At 43.7% G+C, this 18,245-nt stretch overlaps 1 protein-coding gene across 1 annotated transcript in view; it reads right to left on the reverse strand.

Annotated features, from left to right (window-relative positions):
- Window positions 1-12,266: 12,266 nt before the first annotated feature.
- Window positions 12,267-18,245, reverse strand: part of RNF130 (ring finger protein 130) — a 253,531-nt gene continuing 247,552 nt past the window's right edge. Inside the window, exons 8-9 of the transcript XR_013215887.1 lie at window positions 13,040-13,991; window positions 12,267-12,509 (exon numbers count right to left, since the gene is read on the reverse strand). The gene's annotated coding sequence lies outside the window, so the exon portion shown is untranslated. The remainder of the gene's footprint in view (window positions 12,510-13,039; window positions 13,992-18,245) is intronic.

Genomic DNA, 18,245 nt, shown 5'->3' on the forward strand with positions numbered 1-18,245 from the left:
CCCAAAGGTGGTACACAATATGGGGGTTACAAATTGAAGTAAATGAAAAAAAAAACTAAAGCTGCTGTCAATCCAAATCACTGTTACTAACCCCTCGCCTGTCAGAAAAAAAAAACCTATCCACTATATAAATATATATTTTGTTGAGGAAAATTTGTTTTAAGCTATTATAGTGGTCATTTGTGGCCCTAAAGAAAAACAATTGTAAAAAAAAAGACACAGGTTTAAAAAATAAATAAATAAATAAAAATACTATGATAACGATAAAAAAATGAATACCCATAAAGCATGTAAATAATAATTTGAACATCCGATCGAGAAAAAAATGACAGCTCTTTAAATCGCATGTACGAGAAAACTGAAAATGTGCCGGTTCAGGAACAGGGTTAAATGGTCCAGTCCGAAACTGCTTATGAATAATAAATCCTGTATTCCTCTGTCGGGAGATAGGAAATGTTCTTTTCGGAAGCTGAGCGGTACATCGGCCTTCTCTTTTCCATTCTGTGTTAAACAAGGACAGATTTCTATTCCCTTTATTACAGTCTATCACATCCGGAGAGAAAACAGCAGACTGAAAACGAGCGATCATCTAGATTTCTTGTTGTGTATACTCCTCTGTTGATTTGACACTTCCATGCTATTTGCTTGCAGCTTGTTAGACTATATAGCACTACCGCTGCTTTCTTGGCGTATTCTTTTACCTGCAGTGTCTATAAAAAGTATTTACCCCTTTGGACTAGTTTGTTTGTGTAACCACAATAATTCACAGTGGGATTAATTAGGCTTTTATTAAACTGCTGAACAGATAAAGACTCTTTTATCACAGCGATAACAAATCTCTGCAAATTGATCTCCATTCAGTGCAATTATTAAACACAATATAATTGTAGACACTTACAATAGACAAGTGCCATGCACAGACGTTGGCGAGGATTCTGCCGTTACCTCTCTGGCAATATCGTTAAGGATTCCATTTTCTTATCATACAACCTGCAAGATATTAGATGGACTACCTCTGGTGGAAACGAGGTGGCAGCGGGGGTATTGCAGGTTGTAGGCGTTCCTCAAGAGATGGTTTCAATAATAATGAAAGTCAATCTGATGGGGCAGCATAGCCACAGACCTGTCAGATGGCTAAAGCTCACGCCTTTTATTGCTGAAAGTGTCCGCAATGGCTCTTGCACATCATATCTGAACCATTGAGCAATGGGAGAAGATGGATTGGTCTGATGAATAATCTTTTTTTATATCATGTGGACAGCCGGGTGTGTTGTCTATCTATCTATATATTATGGTAGACCAAGCACATGGGTATCCCCTAATGGCGCGTGACCTCTTGTAGTGCGATGATGATCTCTGCCACATTGTAAATAGTGTTCAGTAATGGTTTGAGGAACATAATGAGTTCAAGGTGTTGACTTCTGCTCCAAATTCCACAGATCTCAATCTGTTCATGTATTTGTGGCATGTGCAAATAAAACTCAACAAAAAAACAAGTCCAATAGAAAGAGGCTCCATCTTGCAAGTTTCAGAACTGCTGATCAGCATCTAGGAGCCAGATAACAGAGGTAGCCTTCAGAAGACTTGTAACGACTTATTCTCCACAATTACGAGCTATTATGGCTGCAGGAGAGGGATTTCCAAAATATTAGGACTTGTTTAAATCAGTCATCAAGGAGTCGTATATACCAGAACAACACCTAATGTATGAGTCAGATGGAAGGCTATGATAATATCCCAATGTTTAGGCATAAAGTGACAGGTTAGTTTAACAGTTCCCTCTAGAAGCAGCCTTCTAGAATAGCACATTAGTGTAGATCTTCTCTCTAAACCCCGATGATCTGTCTAGGACAATGGTTGCATTTTACCTTCGCAAAGGGAAACTACTGTGTCATAATTGTCCATATACAGTGGCTATCCATATAGTGACAGTTACATTACTGGAGCTTCCCTTAAAGCCCTGATACAGCATGAGAATTCTAACACGGGAAAGGATCTTCCAATTCCGAGACATACAAAGTGTGAGCCATAGTCTTGGGATGAGTGTCCATCCTGCAGAGCTCTTGGCTGCAATTTGACTCTCTTCTTAGCCATGTTGCCATGTAAATCAAGTGTCAATTACTTCAATCGTGTCAATCATACAAAAATCTGTGTGATATAGCACTCATAGCTAAGCCACCATGCTTTTCCCCCTAGTTATGTCATTGGAGATTCCCAACATCCACACTGCAAAGTGCATAAAAAATTGTGACCTGGTTTGCCTTTTTTTGGTGAAACCCACAGTATATACCCTGGCTCTCCCTCACCGATGTGTCATGGTTACACATGATGAATGGTTGTTATAGCTGAAAGGTTGTGTCACCTATTTCTGTACCTACTGCGGTGTGATCCTGTACAATTTACACTATTTCCTAAAGGTCTTCACCTTCCCCATTGAACCTAAGATCAGCAAACATGGCTGATTGGTGGTTGTATGAAACCACAAGTCAGCAAGCGTAACTGCACCCTTAGCCATGAGGTTGAATACCTTGGACCGATCAGTGTAAGGGGTCATTGAAACGTCAGTGATTTTTCATCAGTATTTGTATGCCAAAACCACTAGTGGAACATATAGAGAAAAACTATAGTTGAAAGATTGACACCTGTTCTGTTTTGGATAACCTTCTGGTTTTGGCATCCAAACACTGATGAAAAATCACTGATGTCTGAATGAGCCCTAAAGTTGTGCACAAATGTTTTGAGATAACCGTGAAGGATCAATTTAGATCCTCCCTCAACAGTTGGCGCCCGAGAACGTGGGGCTCCAAGCATGAACGCCTCTGCCCCCCGGAGGACAACAAGACAAAGGATCCTCGGACCGGACACAGGCACTGGAAAATTGGGACTGATCATCCCCCACAACAATCACGGTAAGTTGGCAGTTATACTGTCCAGACTGACCGTTTGGTGTGTATTTCCTGTGTTTGTTGCTGCAAAGAGGATCTGAGGTTTGTCCCCGGAGGTGGGATGATTTTTGGGTGGAATCATATAGAGGTGTAGTTCCGTTGGAAGCCCAGTGCTCGAACCGTACCTCATAAGGGACGGACACCCCGGATTGACCAGTGATGTAATTCTCTTTATAGTCAAAATATCCTGAATTCCTGATCACTGTTAGAATCAGGCGCGGTGAGGTGATCGAAGATTGGGTAGGATGCGTAACTCAGGAATATATAGATATATATGTGTATTTCCAGAGGTGTCCGGAGGGTTTAGTCTGAGACGCCCTCCTCCTTTCGCTGAGTACCGCAATTTTGGGTGTCCCAGCGGGGGACAGGTAAACCCTAGTGGAATAGACTATACGGCCGCTCTAGTATCTATGCACAACTAAGTATGGGGAATTTAGCTCTAAAGGAGAATCCGTTTCTGTGGAAGGAGAAGAAGACTTTGAATTGTGTGATGAATCTGATATTGTTTGCCCAAAGATGGGGAAAATATTCTCAATCATTGGTTTTTCTTGGGTGTTCTGGTATGTGAATTGTGTGATGAAGGTTTCGTAGAAATTACATCTGAAAACTGCTGCAATCCGTTTCTGTGTAGAAGATACTGAGCTTTTATCAGTGCTGCGTGCCAGAGGAAGGGGGGCACGCACGCGACTGCGCTCTTGAGTTTCTCTGTGTTTTCTTGGTGTAGAGTATGCGCTGGTAGATCTGTGTTTTGTTTAAAGCGACAATATTGTTTTGAAGTACAAAGAAGTATTATAATCTGGAATTTGAAAGTGAAATCTAGTGTCTAGTTTTAGAAGGAAACTTGTAAGTGATTGAAAGATTGGTAAAAGATTCACCTGCTTCAAGTTGAGTGGTTGATATATAGCAAATTGAAGATCAACAGGGGGGCTCTCTGTTAGATGATATGGTCCCTCCCCAGGAAATTAAGCCTCTACTCCCGACTGTAAGCTCTGTGCCCCTCAATCCCAAAGCACCAATATATACTGGGTTGCCAAAACTTAGTGCGCCTCCACCCTATGATCCTGACGGGTGGATTTGTGATGTATGCGGAGTTACTAATTTTCAGTGTAGAGAGGTCTGTTACAATTGTGGAGCGAGGAGATCCAGGGTCGTAGCCCCCACCTTTCCCTTGCTAAACGCTGACAGCATCTATTATCGGCCACTGCCAGCACCAGCTCCTGTTATGCCTAGTATTGCTAGTCATTATGAGTATCCGCCCCCATCTACCTTAGTCACTCGGTCAGAGACAGGATATACAGAGGAGATAGATTTCCAGGAAATGTATTCTAATGTTATTTCTGGATCCCACCTTTATGATGTGCTCTTTAGGATAGGGACAGAGGATCTCGCAGAACAATATGTTGGGGCCATAGTAAATGCCGCAGATAACCAGCTCCGCCATGCTGGAGGACTGGCTGCAGTGATTTCACAGAAAGGTGGACCCATGATTCAGGAAGAATCTAATTTATATATACAAACTTATGGCCAGGTAGAAACAGGACAGTTTCCGTGTCAATATGTAATACATGCAGTGGGGCCACAGTATAATCCTACCAACATTCCCAGGTCCCAAGAGTTGCTTACTGAGGCTGTCCAGAACGCAATCCTGTATACCTCCTCCGTTCCTCCCGGTACGATGCCTCAACGTACAATGGCCATACCATTAATCTCTGCCGGTATCTCTAACTGTAACAGAGCCTCCTGCCCCGCTTCCGCAGCAGATGCCTCTTGTACCGCCACCCCCTCCCACCCCCGAGTCAGTAATATCAGAGTTTGAAGATGATGCATCAAAAGTAAAAAAAAAAAAAAAAAAAAAAGGTTTTAAGAACTTACCCCGCTCTGCATCAGCAGAGGAACAGGGAAATTAACAGGGAAATTAAGGGTTAAACCAGCCACAGCAATTCCCAGCTCCAATTCCAGCCCCCCCCCCTCACAGCTGCAAGGACACAGCTCCCCTTATCAGCGGTTCATGTAACAGACTCCAGCTCCTGCCCTCCCCACCTTACACAAATCCAGTCTCATACTAAAATATCCCTTTTAACCCTGTCTGGGAATCTCCCTCCCCAGCCCCGCCATGTCGATTCTCAGATCAAGAGCTTGTTTTAATTAGAGTAGATGACAGACCCAATAAATATACTCTTATAAAACCTATCCCTGTGGGACCTTTCCCTGAAGTTACTGCTCAGTTCCTAATCTCTTCTATATGTCCGGTAAATTTACTGGGGGCAGATTTCCTCAACACTGGGAGCGGCAGCTCCTCTTCGTGCCGTGGGTGCTCTGTGCTGTGGGTGCTCTGTGCCGTGGGTGCTGTGGGGCGGCGGCGGCGCATCTTCTTGCAGCGTCGGGGCTTCTCCGGCATCTCCTCCAGGCCCGGAGGCACCGCCAGCCCCATTGCTTTGATGTGGTGGCCTCCGGGAAAATGGCCGCTGCTCAGATTCAGATCTCGTCTCCCGAGGTCTCGGGAGACGAGATCTGAATCTGAGCAGCGGCCATTTTCCCGGAGGCTGCGATGAGGTGGCCTCCGGGAAAATGGCCGCTGGGGGCGGCGCATGCTCAGATTCAGATCTCGTCTCCCGAGACCTCGGGAGACGAGATCTGAATCTGAGCAGCGGCCATTTTCCTGGAGGCCACCGCACCAAAGCAATGGGGCTGGCGGTGCCTCTGGGCCTGGAGGAGATGCCGGAGAAGCCCCGACGCTGCAAGAAGATGCGTCGCCACCGCCGCCCCACAGCACCCACGGCACGAAGATGCTCCGCCACCCCACAGCACAGAGCACCCACGGCACGAAGAGGAGCTGCCGCTCCCAGCAGAGACCCCCACGCTGCCGCAATGAGGTAATAGGGGGATATACTCCACTCACACTTTACTGTGAGACGCCCCCTGTCTTAGTCATTGGGACCACCCCCCCCACCCACCATATGCACATTTTATCTGTACCCGGCGTATAAGACGACCCCCGACTTTTAAGAAGATTTTGAGGGGTTAAAAAGTCGTCTAATACGCCGGAAAATACGGTATGTATAAACTCCGTTTCTCTTATGCTAAATAGGCCTTTGACTAGCCCCTGTGGGCGTGATTACAGTATTTGCAAGAGCCGGCATCATATCCAGCTCTCTGCAAATCTCGAATGTGCGCGGCTCAATTCAGCAGCGTCAATCTGCCTCTGAGGCCGGGTGTACGCTTCCCGGATTCAGAGGCTCACTGCCCATGACCGGAAGTGCGGAAGATGTACGTGAGCAGTGTTCTGCACTTCCCGTCATGCTCAGTGCGCTTTTGAAGCCAGGAAGTGCACACCTGGCTTCAGAGGTGCAAAGACATGTCTGAAGAAAACTGCGTGCAAGCCCAAGGCTTGCAGAGAGCTGGTGATGATGCTGGCTGTTGCAAATCATGTTACAGCGCCCAAAGGGTCGTGATAACATGCAAAGAGGGCCGACTAGTCTGGGGAAGATAACCCTCCAGCTCCGGAAGAAGCTGACGGCGAAACGCGCGTCGGGGTGAGGGGACGCTGTGTGGGGACGCTGTGTGAGACACTTCTACTGCCTCTACATCCTTGTCAGGTAAATGTCACTACTTATATCAATGATGCCTGGCTAAGATATGTAAGCCCCTTTACTTGTAAAGATATATGCAGCACTGTAGCACTTTATAAGATAATTTTTGGGGGTCTTATTTTATAGCCAGTAGGATTATCCGGCACTTCAGAGATTTACTCTTACATCCTAAAAGACTGATATAATGTACAATGCCTGTTAATATATATAGATGGATTGGTTTAAATATGTTGATAGATATACATGCACAATACATAATGCCCCTTTCCATTTGTTTTTATATAATGGATGTACTAGTGTCTTTTTGTTACAGCGTCCCCTACATGACAGTTTGTTAGTGTACTAATTTTAATTATTTATAAATTAATATTATATGGGATCTCTTTGTGGAACTGTAGTTTTTTTGCAATTACTTCACGGTTCACTTTTTTGTTTAACAAAACTGTTGCAAAAAAACTGTCAGGACTCTGAACATTTTTTACCTTTTGTGCATTACTGCCCTTTTCCAAGATGGCGTCTTTGGTCTCATGTGCACTGTGTCTTCCTGCTATAAAACTCCACCACAGCCTTCAGTCTGTGCTAGAGTACTCTGCCTTGCATCCAGCTCCTGACCTCTGGTGACTCCCTGGCTATATACCTGCTCCTGTGAACCTGTGTGGTGATCCTGCTACTCTGCTCTGAGTTCCTGCTGCATACACCAGTTCCAGTAATCCTCCTTCATCTGCTGCTCGTATTTACTTCCATCTGCGATTGCTGGACATGTAAGCGTTTGCTGCTCTGCAAAAACCTGAGACTATTAACCAGGCCTCCCTGGTTGAGCTAAGATATTATTTGAACTGCCTTATAAGCTTATCTATCTGTGTCTGGACTAAGACAAGGACTTATTCGTGTCAAGTATCCTCAAGAATAATTGTGCTTCATAGACTTTCTGCTTGATTGCATTTTCCTCTGAAGTTTCCTATAGACTGCTGAGCTGCATTTAATATTGACTCCAAGTGTTGTGAACCTGAGTTTCTCTCTGCACCTGTTTGAATCACCATGTGATAATATAGACTTTTCCACTTATAAAACTGTGTCCTGTAGTTGTCTTGTTCCACACAAAGAGTCTCCTGAGTTATCCCCTATAATTATTACACATGCAAAGAGGGCCGACTAGTCTGGGGAAGATAACCCCATCAACTAGTCATAGGCCTCATTAGCATAAGAAAAAAAGAGGTTATAAATACCCTTTTTAAACATGTATTTCAGTGAATAACATTATAAAGAGCTGGTTAGGCAGGGAACTAAGTAATGCATAAGTGAATGCTGCTGGGTTGGAGAGCATGGTGGACCTGACAGGTTCCTTTTAATTATTATGATTTTTTGTCCAAGCAGACATTACCAGGGAGACTTCACTGAGGTCATGTACTTCTTCATCTTTCTAACACTGACCAATCATAAGCAAGTAGTAGCATACAGGGGAAAAAAGAGAGTACGCCCCTAGAACAGGCTCAGTGTGGGACATGTATTGACAAGCAGAATAATGATGTGCTGGAGAACAGCAGACCTGAGTGTGACTGACAGCGATCAGCTCTCACCTCTGGCAGTGCCATTACAAACACCACCAGTAGCTCTCCTCTCTCCTGTTTCTTTACTTCTTATTTCCATGTGTATGCTTTTGTGGCTTTGCTGCCTTCTGTCTGAATGTACAATGTGCACATTCCATTAAGAACAAGGAAAACCATTGCATAAGCAGGTGTGTCCAAGCTTTTGACTGTTACTGTATCACTACCCACATCTTTAGGTTTTCTAAAAACTAGTAAAAATGTGGAAAAAAAACAACCTTGTGAATTGCAATGAAAGACATTCTTTAAAAATGTAATCTACTATATAATTGTCTAAGGGGTACTTCCATCTGTCTGTCTGTCACGGATATTCATTGGTCACGGCCTCTGTCTGTCACGGAAATCCAACTCGCTGATTGGTCACGGCAAAACAGCCACAACCAATCAGCGATGGGAACAGTCCAGAGCCAAAATGGCCGCTCCTTCCTCCCCGCAGTCAGTGCCCGCTCCATAATCCCCTCCAGTCAGCGCTCACACAGGGTTAATGGCAGCGCTAATGGACCGCGTTATGCCACGGTGTAACGCACTCCATTAACGCTGCTATTAACCCTGTGTGACCATAGGCAGCATCAATAGTAAAAAGATCTAATGTTAAAAATAATAAAAAAAATAAAAAATCATTATATACTCACCTTCCGCCGCCTTTCCCACTCCTCGCGACGCTCCGGGGACCGCTCCATGCAAGCGGCAGGTTCCGGTGCCAAGGATGGTATGTGAGAAGGACCTGCCATGACGTCACGGTCATGTGACCGCGACGTCATCACAGGTCCTGCGCTCATACCAACCCTGGGACCGGAAGCTGCCGCATGCACCGCACACAGGGCCAGGACTTCAACGGGCCTTCGGAAGGTGAGTATATGTTTATTTTTATTTTAAGTCTGTATACTACGTGGCTCTGTGCGGTATACTCCGTCGCTGTGCAATATACTACGTGGCTGGGCAATATACTACGTGACTGGGCAATATACTACGTGGCTGGGCAATATACTACGTGGCTGGGCAATATACTATGTGGCTGGCCAATATACTACGTGACTGGGGAATATACTACGTGGCTGGGCAATATACTACGTGACTGGGAAATATACTACGTGACTGGGTGCAATGTACTACGTGGCTGGGCAATATACTACATCACTGGGCAATATACTACCTGACTGGCCAATATACTACGTGACTGGGCAATATACTACGTGGCTGGCCAATATACTACGTGACTGGGCAATATACTACGTGGCTGGGCAATATACTACGTGGCTGGCCAATATACTACGTGACTGGGCAATATACTACGTGGCTGGGCAATATACTACGTGGCTGGGCAATATACTACGTAACTGGGCAATATACTACGTGGCTGGGCAATATACTACGTGGCTGGGCAATATACTACGTGGCTGGGCAATATACTACGTGGCTGGCCAATATACTACGTGACTGGGCAATATACTACGTGGCTGGGCAATATACTATGTGACTGGGCAATATACTACGTGACTGGGTGCAATGTACTACGTGGCTGGGCAATATACTACATCACTGGGCAATATACTACCTGACTGGCCAATATACTACGTGACTGGGCAATATACTACGTGGCTGGCCAATATACTACGTGACTGGGCAATATACTATGTGGCTGGGCAATATACTACGTGGCTGGCCAATATACTACGTGACTGGGCAATATACTAAGTGGCTGGGCAATATACTACGTGACTGGGCAATATACTACGTGGCTGGGCAATATACTACGTGGACATGCATATTCTAGAATACCCGATGAGTTAGAATTGGGCCACCATCTAGTTTTAATATAATGCTACAACATTGTTATGGAAACAACTAGAAGAAAACTACAAAAGGTGAGATCTGCAGCAGACATCTTTACCGCCTCATACCGATACATGTCTAGGTTGTGGAGAGTTAAACTGTGAATTATATGACATTCTCCTTAATATAAACTAAGCTTTTTCACTCTAAAAATCCCAGTCCTGTAATTAGCCAAACCTGTATCTTTTTCACAGCAGTCACGTTGAAACAAGTAACTGTGAAAATGTGCCCTTTTCAAGAAAAGCTAAGAAACCAGGTAATTATGTGAATTTCTTCAGTTTTTAATGGATACTTATCCTGGGATTATTAATTTCTAACCAGCGCAGAACAGATGATTGCCCTACAGCTTGGAGATCTTATAGATGGTGAGATCATGTCAACCAAAGGGGAACCAAGAACTGTCAGGATACTTAGGAAATACACCTTAAATATAAAGGAGAAATGGTGAACTGTATTACAAAAACTAGGTAGGGAGATCACGGAATCAATAAGTTATAGGCCAAGTTTTATATTTTTTAATATAAAGGGGCAATTAAATGTGTTAGGATCATAAGCTTACTAATAGATCGCTATTATAAGTTGTGAGCCATTCTGATGGTTCCTGATGCCACACTCCAAATTTTCTATCCCGACAGCAAATCTGCGACCTAAAAATGGTCACTAATGTAGAGGAGGCATGCGAAATAACCTATCCGACAACATCAGGGCACACTCTGTCCAGGGTCTGCAAAAGCACAGATAACACTTTAAAAAAAATGGAGGTTTGACATATATCATGAAATAAATCACCTAATAAAAGCCCTAGAAACAAACTTGGGGTCAAAGTTGGAGTTAAACCAAATTTGTCACTCGAGTATCATAAAATCATAGAATGTTAAGAGTTAGAGGGGACATCAAGGGTCATGATGTCCAACCCCCTGCTCAATGCAGGATTCACTAAACCATCTCAGACAGATGTCTCTCCAGATTCTGAAGACTTCCATTGAAGGAGAACTCACCGTGTTTCCATGTGCGAATGAGAATAAGGATGATCCCTCTACAATGTGACACCCCTTCAGATATTTGTAGACAGCTATTAAGTCTCCTCTTAGCCTTCTTTATTGCAAGCAAAACATTTTAATAGCCTATAACCGTTCCTCGTAGGACATACTTTGCAGTCTGCTCACCATCCTGATAGCTCTTCTCTGAACTTGCTCCACTTTTTCAATATCTTTTTTAAAATGTGATCCCAGAACTGGACACAGTATTCCAGACGATGCCTGACCAAGGAGAAGTAGAGGGGGATAACTGCTTTATGTGATCTAGACTCTATGCTTCTCTTAATACATCCTAGAACTGTGTTTGCCTTTTTTGTTGCTGCATCACACTGTTGACTCATGTGCAGTCTGTGATCTATTAGTATACCCAAGCCTTTCACACATTCTGTTGCTTAGTTCTATTCCTCCCATTTTTCTTGCTCCGATGTAGAATCTTGCATTTCTCCCTGTAAAATACCATTCTATTAATCGCTGTACATTGCACAAGCTTATTAAAATCCTTCTGAATCCTTTCTCTGTCTTCTCTAGTGTTAGCTATTCCTCCTAGCTTTGCATCGTCTGCAAATTTGATTAGTTTACCTTCAGTTCCCTTATCTAGATCATTTATAAAAATGTTGAACAACACTGGGGCCAGTAAAGAGCCTTGTGGTACCTCACTTGAAACACTTTTCCAATTGGATGTCCAGCCATTTATAACTACTCTTTGAGTACAGTCACTGACCCAGTTATGAGTTATGCTTCCTAATCTGAGGGCAGCATAAAATAGAGGAAAGAGACACTTACTGGGCTTCTTGCTGTAGTTTTGATATCACAGTTATATCTGCTGCTAGTCCTCTTAATGATGATCTCTGTCTAACACCACACCCACATCATTGACAGCTTTCAGCCTACACTATGCATAGGAAGAAGTCAGTAAACCTGTGGTGGAGGGTGGGGATAGCCAAAGCTCATGAATATTATGGACTACATAACAGGGATTCATAATTGAGAGGACTAGCAAAGCTGCAGCAGACACGGGCCACGACTCATCAAGACTGGTATTTTTAAGCAGGTCTTGATGAGAGGGGCGAGGTGGATTGTGAGGCGCCTGGTTCGTTTACAGGCTCAAGCAGCTTAATAATTCAGGCGAGGCGCATACCCCTTAATGAATCAGGCAAAGCGCAACATGGTATGCTTCTCACAACAAATCTTACTCGACAAAAGCACAGGATAACAGGATGGAAGAGAATATTTTGCTGATGTTTTATAATTTTTTTTAATTCTGACCATTACCTTTTTTTATATGAACAGCTGAATACTTGTAAGTTACAGAAGACCTGAAATAGTGTGCTTTATTGAACTAAGCTACAGGTCAAAAGCCTAAATATAGTGGTCAATCACTACAGGTCTACTTATCACAGTCCAACCAAAAGGGTCCAACCCAACAATCTGTGGTTTGTTCAACAGTCTTTATTGTACAATGTTTCGGCTCATGAGATTCTAACAGATAATTTGTTTACTCTAAGGGTACTGTCTCACAGTGGCACTTTTGTCGCTACGACGGTACGATCTGTGACGTTCCAGCGATATCCATACGATATCGCTGTGTCTGACACGCAGCAGCGATCAGGGACCCTGCTGAGAATCGTACGTCGTAGCAGATCGTTTGGAACTTTCTTTCGTCGCTGGATCTCCCGCCGTCATCGTTGGATCGGTGTGTGTGACACCGATCCAACGATGCGTTCGCTTGTAACCAGGGTAAACATCGGGTTACTAAGCAAGGGACCTGACGGACACCGGAATGTGAGTATGTACTGTTTTTTTTTTTTACTTTTACGATGGTAACCAGGGTAAACATCGGGTTACTAAGCGCGGCCCTGTGCTTAGTAACCCGACGTTTACCCTGGTTACCCGGGGCCTTCGGCATCGTTGGTCGCTGGAGAGCGGTCTGTGTGACAGCTCCCCAGCAACCACACAACGACTTTCCAACGATCACGGCCAGGTCGTATCGCTGGTCGTGATCGTTGGAAAGTTGCAGAGTGTGACAGTACCCTAAGTCAACGTTGAAACACATTGCCATAAGCAAAACAAACATCTAGAGAGGTTGTGATGACCACCGCATACATTTTTGGTGGCTTCATCTACATTGAATTGAAGCTGGAGCTGAAACTTTGTTCCTCGATTTCTTTAATCCGGTGCTTAGAATGCTTGCCACTAAAGAGACAACCAGAAAAGCATATTTATGAACCCAGTAAATATTAAGACCCCTGCCCCCACACATCTCATGTTCAATGAATGGTTACAACCACCGTACCACCAAGATGGGAAAGCAAGATTGTGACCAGGAGCAAGCATTGAAAAGTTATCTGTTCCCACCATTCAGAAACAATCCAAAGGCAATTGAGGATCAGCCCTTGAGCAGCAGAAAAAACAGCTGTAGAAATGGTTTTTGTTTTTTTCCTTTGACAATGAAGAAACCAGAAATGCACTCAATCATGGTCTGTTGGCGGCAGAAAGTCATTAGTTTCTTGTATATTGTGACAAAGAAAAATTATTATTCCAAGGGTGTTCAGATTTTTTTTTTAACAATCGATACTGATAATTAGGCAGAATATGTAAAAGTGGGAACGTAACAGTCTGTCTCCTTTTTTTGTGCTTCATCACGCACCATATTAGCAGGAGACCTGGGTATCCCCTGTCTACGTTGTTGCTGCCACTGGTTTGGTTGGAGGGTATGGGTTCCTGTGCTTTGTTTTTCGGCTCGTCACTTGAGGCACAACACAAAATGGGCAGCACAAGTCGTTAACGTACAATGGGGTGGATGGAGAGGGAGTCTCGGAGTACAGGAAGAGGTAGAAGGGCAGCAGACAGAATGCCCGATGATGAAAATGGCTCATGTCTTATTTTCGTCATAGATGTCGAGAGATGGCTCAATGGTTGATAGCTCTGTTTCGTAACCCAAGCTTCGTGGTGACAGGGAGTTTCGGTGAAAAAAGAGACCACCTGGAAAAATAATTAAAATAAATCAGGTTAATTTAATTGTTAAATCAGGTTACATTCTGTCACTTAGCAGATTTATATAATACTATATATTGTTAAACTGAACAATTATTATAGAAGATTGAGGGGTATGCTAAGAAGAAGAGTCTAGGATAGCATGACAACAACTGGATATCTATGAAGACCAGATGATTAAATGTAAATTAGGGGAGCTGGATAGGTCCTCATTAGCTTAGTTACAGCATATTCCTCCTGGTAAGCCTTCCATGGAGAAATTATCAGCAAACACAAAAACATGGCATCATGTTTACTGAAATCAGGGACATTTTTGGTATCTTTACCACTGGTGAATATGTGATGATATATGCAATTAAAACAGACTAGGGTGAAGAGAAGCTCGTGGGACACATCGGGCCAATTGGCTGTCCCTGTCCGGCACGTGGACTGTAAAAGTTAAAGGGTGAAAAAACAGTGGCACACTGCACCACGCGGCAGCCCCTCCTTCTGCCAGGCATCTCGATCTCATTGGTATTTTTATTTGTTCGCTTCCTCCTCCACCATTCAGCCTATGCATCTTGAGTCTCAGAGCTGTAGGTGCAGTGACGTCACTAATCGGGCCTGCTGTGCGGAGCCTCAGTACACAAATAGCACAGACTGGAGCAGCACATCAAGGGAACAGAGCTAGGTAAGTAGTTCTATATTTTGTTGTTAGTCAAATAATTGGGAGAAATTGTGAAGCCATCACATTGGGGGACTGTGAGGCAACCTTACAGTGTCTAGGGAGCTGTGTGGGACTTCCTACAGTGTGTGGGGAGTTGTGGAGGACAGAATACAGTGTGTGGGGGACTTCCTACAGTGTGTAGTGAGCTGTTAAGGATATATCGTATGTACGGAACTGTGAAGGACATCCTACAGTGTGTAAAAAAGCTGTGGGGGACAGCATACAGTGTGTAGGGAGCTGTGGAGGACAGAATGCAGGGTAGGGAGCTGTGGATGGCATGATACAGTGTGTAGGGAGCTATGGAGGACAGTATGCAGTGTATGGAGCTGTGGAGGACAGTATACAGTGTGTAGGGAGCTATGGAGGACAGCATACAGTGTATGGAGCTGTGGAGGACAGCATACAGTGTGTAGGGAGCTGTGGAGGACAGCATACAGTGTGTAGGGAGCTGTGGAGGACAGCATACAGTGTGTAGGGAGCTGTGGAGGACAGCATACAGTGTGTAGGGAGCTATGGAGGACAGTATGCAGTGTGTAGGGAGCTATGGAGGACAGCATACAGTGTATGGAGCTGTGGAGGACAGCATACAGTGTGTAGGGAGCTGTGGAGGACAGCATACAGTGTGTAGGGAGCTGTGGAGGACAGCATACAGTGTGTAGGGAGCTGTGGAGGACAGCATACAGTGTGTAGGGAGCTGTGGATGGCATGATACAGTGTGTAGGGAGCTATGGAGGACAGTATGCAGTGTATGGAGCTGTGGAGGACAGCATACAGTGTGTAGGGAGCTGTGGAGGACAGCATGCAGGGTAGGGAGCTGTGGATTGCATGATACAGTGTGTAGGGAGCTATGGAGGACAGTATGCAGTGTGTAGGGAGCTGTGGAGGACAGCATACAGTGTGTAGGGAGCTGTGGATGGCATGATACAGTATGTAGGGAGCTGTGGATTGCATGATACAGTGTGTAGGGAGCTATGGAGGACAGTATGCAGTGTGTAGGGAGCTGTGGAGGACAGCATACAGTGTATGGAGCTGTGGAGGACAGCATACAGTGTTTAGGGAGTTGTGGGCAACATCATACTCTGTGGGGGACAGTTTGGCTATCATAGTAGATACTGAGACATCACACTTTGTGGGGAGCTGTGGTGTCCATAATACTGTGTGGAAGACTGGGGGACCATCACATAGTATGTAGGGAGCTGTGGGGGCTATCCTACAGTGTGTGGGAAGCTGTATAGTCCCTGCTACTGGTAAGAATACGTTCTATAAGGCTATGTTCACACATTGCGTTTTATAGTGTTTTTTTAATGCAAATTTTCAGCTGCATTTCACAGTACCAGCAAAGTCTATGAGATTTCAGGCACACTCCTTGTTTTTGTTTTCCTGACTGTATTATCAAAGGGCTGCATTTTTGCAAAATGCAGCATGTCACATCTTTCAGCGTTTTTCATCTATTGAAAAAAAAAAAGAAAAAAGGGTAGTGCAAAAAATGTTGCAAACAACGCAGGTATCAGGTTTTGGTGTGTTTTTAGTGCCAAAGCTTGATGACGTTGAATCAGATTTTTTTTTATGTACTAAACTTTACCAGCATGCACAAACGCACCAAAATTGCAGCAAAAAGTAAGCAAAACCTGTGATGGGAAAAGTACAAAAAAAAAAAAAAATTGCCCGAGAGATAAAGCATTAAAAGCACCTGCCACCTCTTCTGACATGTTTGTTTTAGTAAATACACTAATTTCGAATGATGGTTTCTTAGAACTATGAGTTGAATTTTTCCTCTGTTATTCTTCCTAGAAATGTATGAATATATTGAGTGTTACTATTCCGCTTCTAAATCTGCGGAGAATTGTTTTCATGGCGTGTCGGCTTATCGTTCCCATTTTCTGCGAGTTAGGAAGGATTAGGTCAGCGCAAGGAAATTTCCTGTATTGATGAAAAACCTCATTGAGCATGTTGTAGAAGTGCTCTGCCATCTCAGCCATACAAAGCCCATCACATCCTGAGGCAATGAGGAGCAAAATCAGTGTATACTAAGGTGTTAGTAAACTATCAAATGAGACCCAAGACCCCCACCGATTGCTGAACATACTGGAGCGCTGAAAAGTCTATGGGCTCACATAGCGCAGTGTGTGCTCACAGTCTTTTGAACAATTGGTAGGGGTCTCAGGACCCTGATCTACAGTATGTATCCAAACATTTAGCTACACGATTAGCAAGCTGAACTACTCTGCTTTCCTGTTAGCGTTCCGATATTGTTCCGAGCCATCTAAAGATACAGCACTGCTCAGCACAGCAGAAGCCAGCGCAGCATTTGCATAAGTACATATATCCATTTACAGTATTAGTTTTCTGCTTAGAAAACAAACAGGAGAGCCAGAAAGCAAACAAACGCAAGTGCAAATCCAGAAATCAATCACAACTTCAATGTGGGCAAAAACTTTTACGTTGTGAGTGAAAACCAGATCAAATAAAAATGAAAGAACGCCGGGAGTACGACCACTGGGATCCGAACCCAGCAGATGGTGCATACTCTACCTCTACATGATTCATTGTCTATGGGACTGCTGGACTGTGCAATGCAAAACTGCTTTAGGTGATATAGAGTGGTTATTATTATTATTTAGTAGTGTAAATAAATAGTTGCACATTATGGATACATACTTAAAGGGGTTTTCCCACGAACAAGTGCCTTCATCTATGTTCTGTAAACTATTTCATGTGGTCACATTGGACATTTTTGCCTTTTTAAGAATTTTTTAAACTTGTTATTCAATAAAAGCTATTTTAATGGATCGCTGTGATGCTTGGCTTCCATGAGTCTAAGCTGTGTAGGTGAAATTATGAAAAGAAGTGCCATTCAATATATATGTGGATTTTAATGAACTAACTCTAGCATAGGTCAACTGCCGGAAAACGTTAAATCATTTACAATATTATGTGCATAGTGGTATCTACGCCAATCCACAAAGGTAAAAACATTTCATGATGTATAATAACATCCATGTTAATCCACAGAAAATGACCATAGACTTGTAACTATTGCAGAGAAAATAAGAATAAGACGTGTCCCGTTAAAAGGCCACTGATCTCAAGATCCCACTGCACCTCATATGTGCACAGCAGCATATATCTCAATCTACAAAAACTTACCATAGATCTTTACGTGCTTTAAGAAAATAAGCAAAAATAGAGCCTCAATAAGAAGACTGCTCATCGGGAAATCCTACCGTATCTTGCCCTGGTGCATTTTCCATCACAATCCAGAGGTTTCTTTGGGGGACAGTCACAGACAGAAAATGAAAGCTGTCAATGAGTGCAAATCTCCTGCCCTGCTACATTGTAGCACGCTGATCTCCGTGTAGAAATAACCCATTAGGTCTACTATGTTTGCAGTGTTCATTTGCAATATGCAAGTTCCTGGAGCATATATTAAATTTATTTATAGGCCCCTGCTAAGATAGAGTCCAAAAAAATGTCTTCCGTTGGACAGGTATAGGTCACTGCACGGGATATCAGAGTCTACTTCACTATTCCATACG

Source organism: Ranitomeya variabilis, chromosome 5, assembly GCF_051348905.1.
Source record: "Ranitomeya variabilis isolate aRanVar5 chromosome 5, aRanVar5.hap1, whole genome shotgun sequence".
NCBI lineage: Eukaryota > Metazoa > Chordata > Amphibia > Anura > Dendrobatidae > Ranitomeya > Ranitomeya variabilis.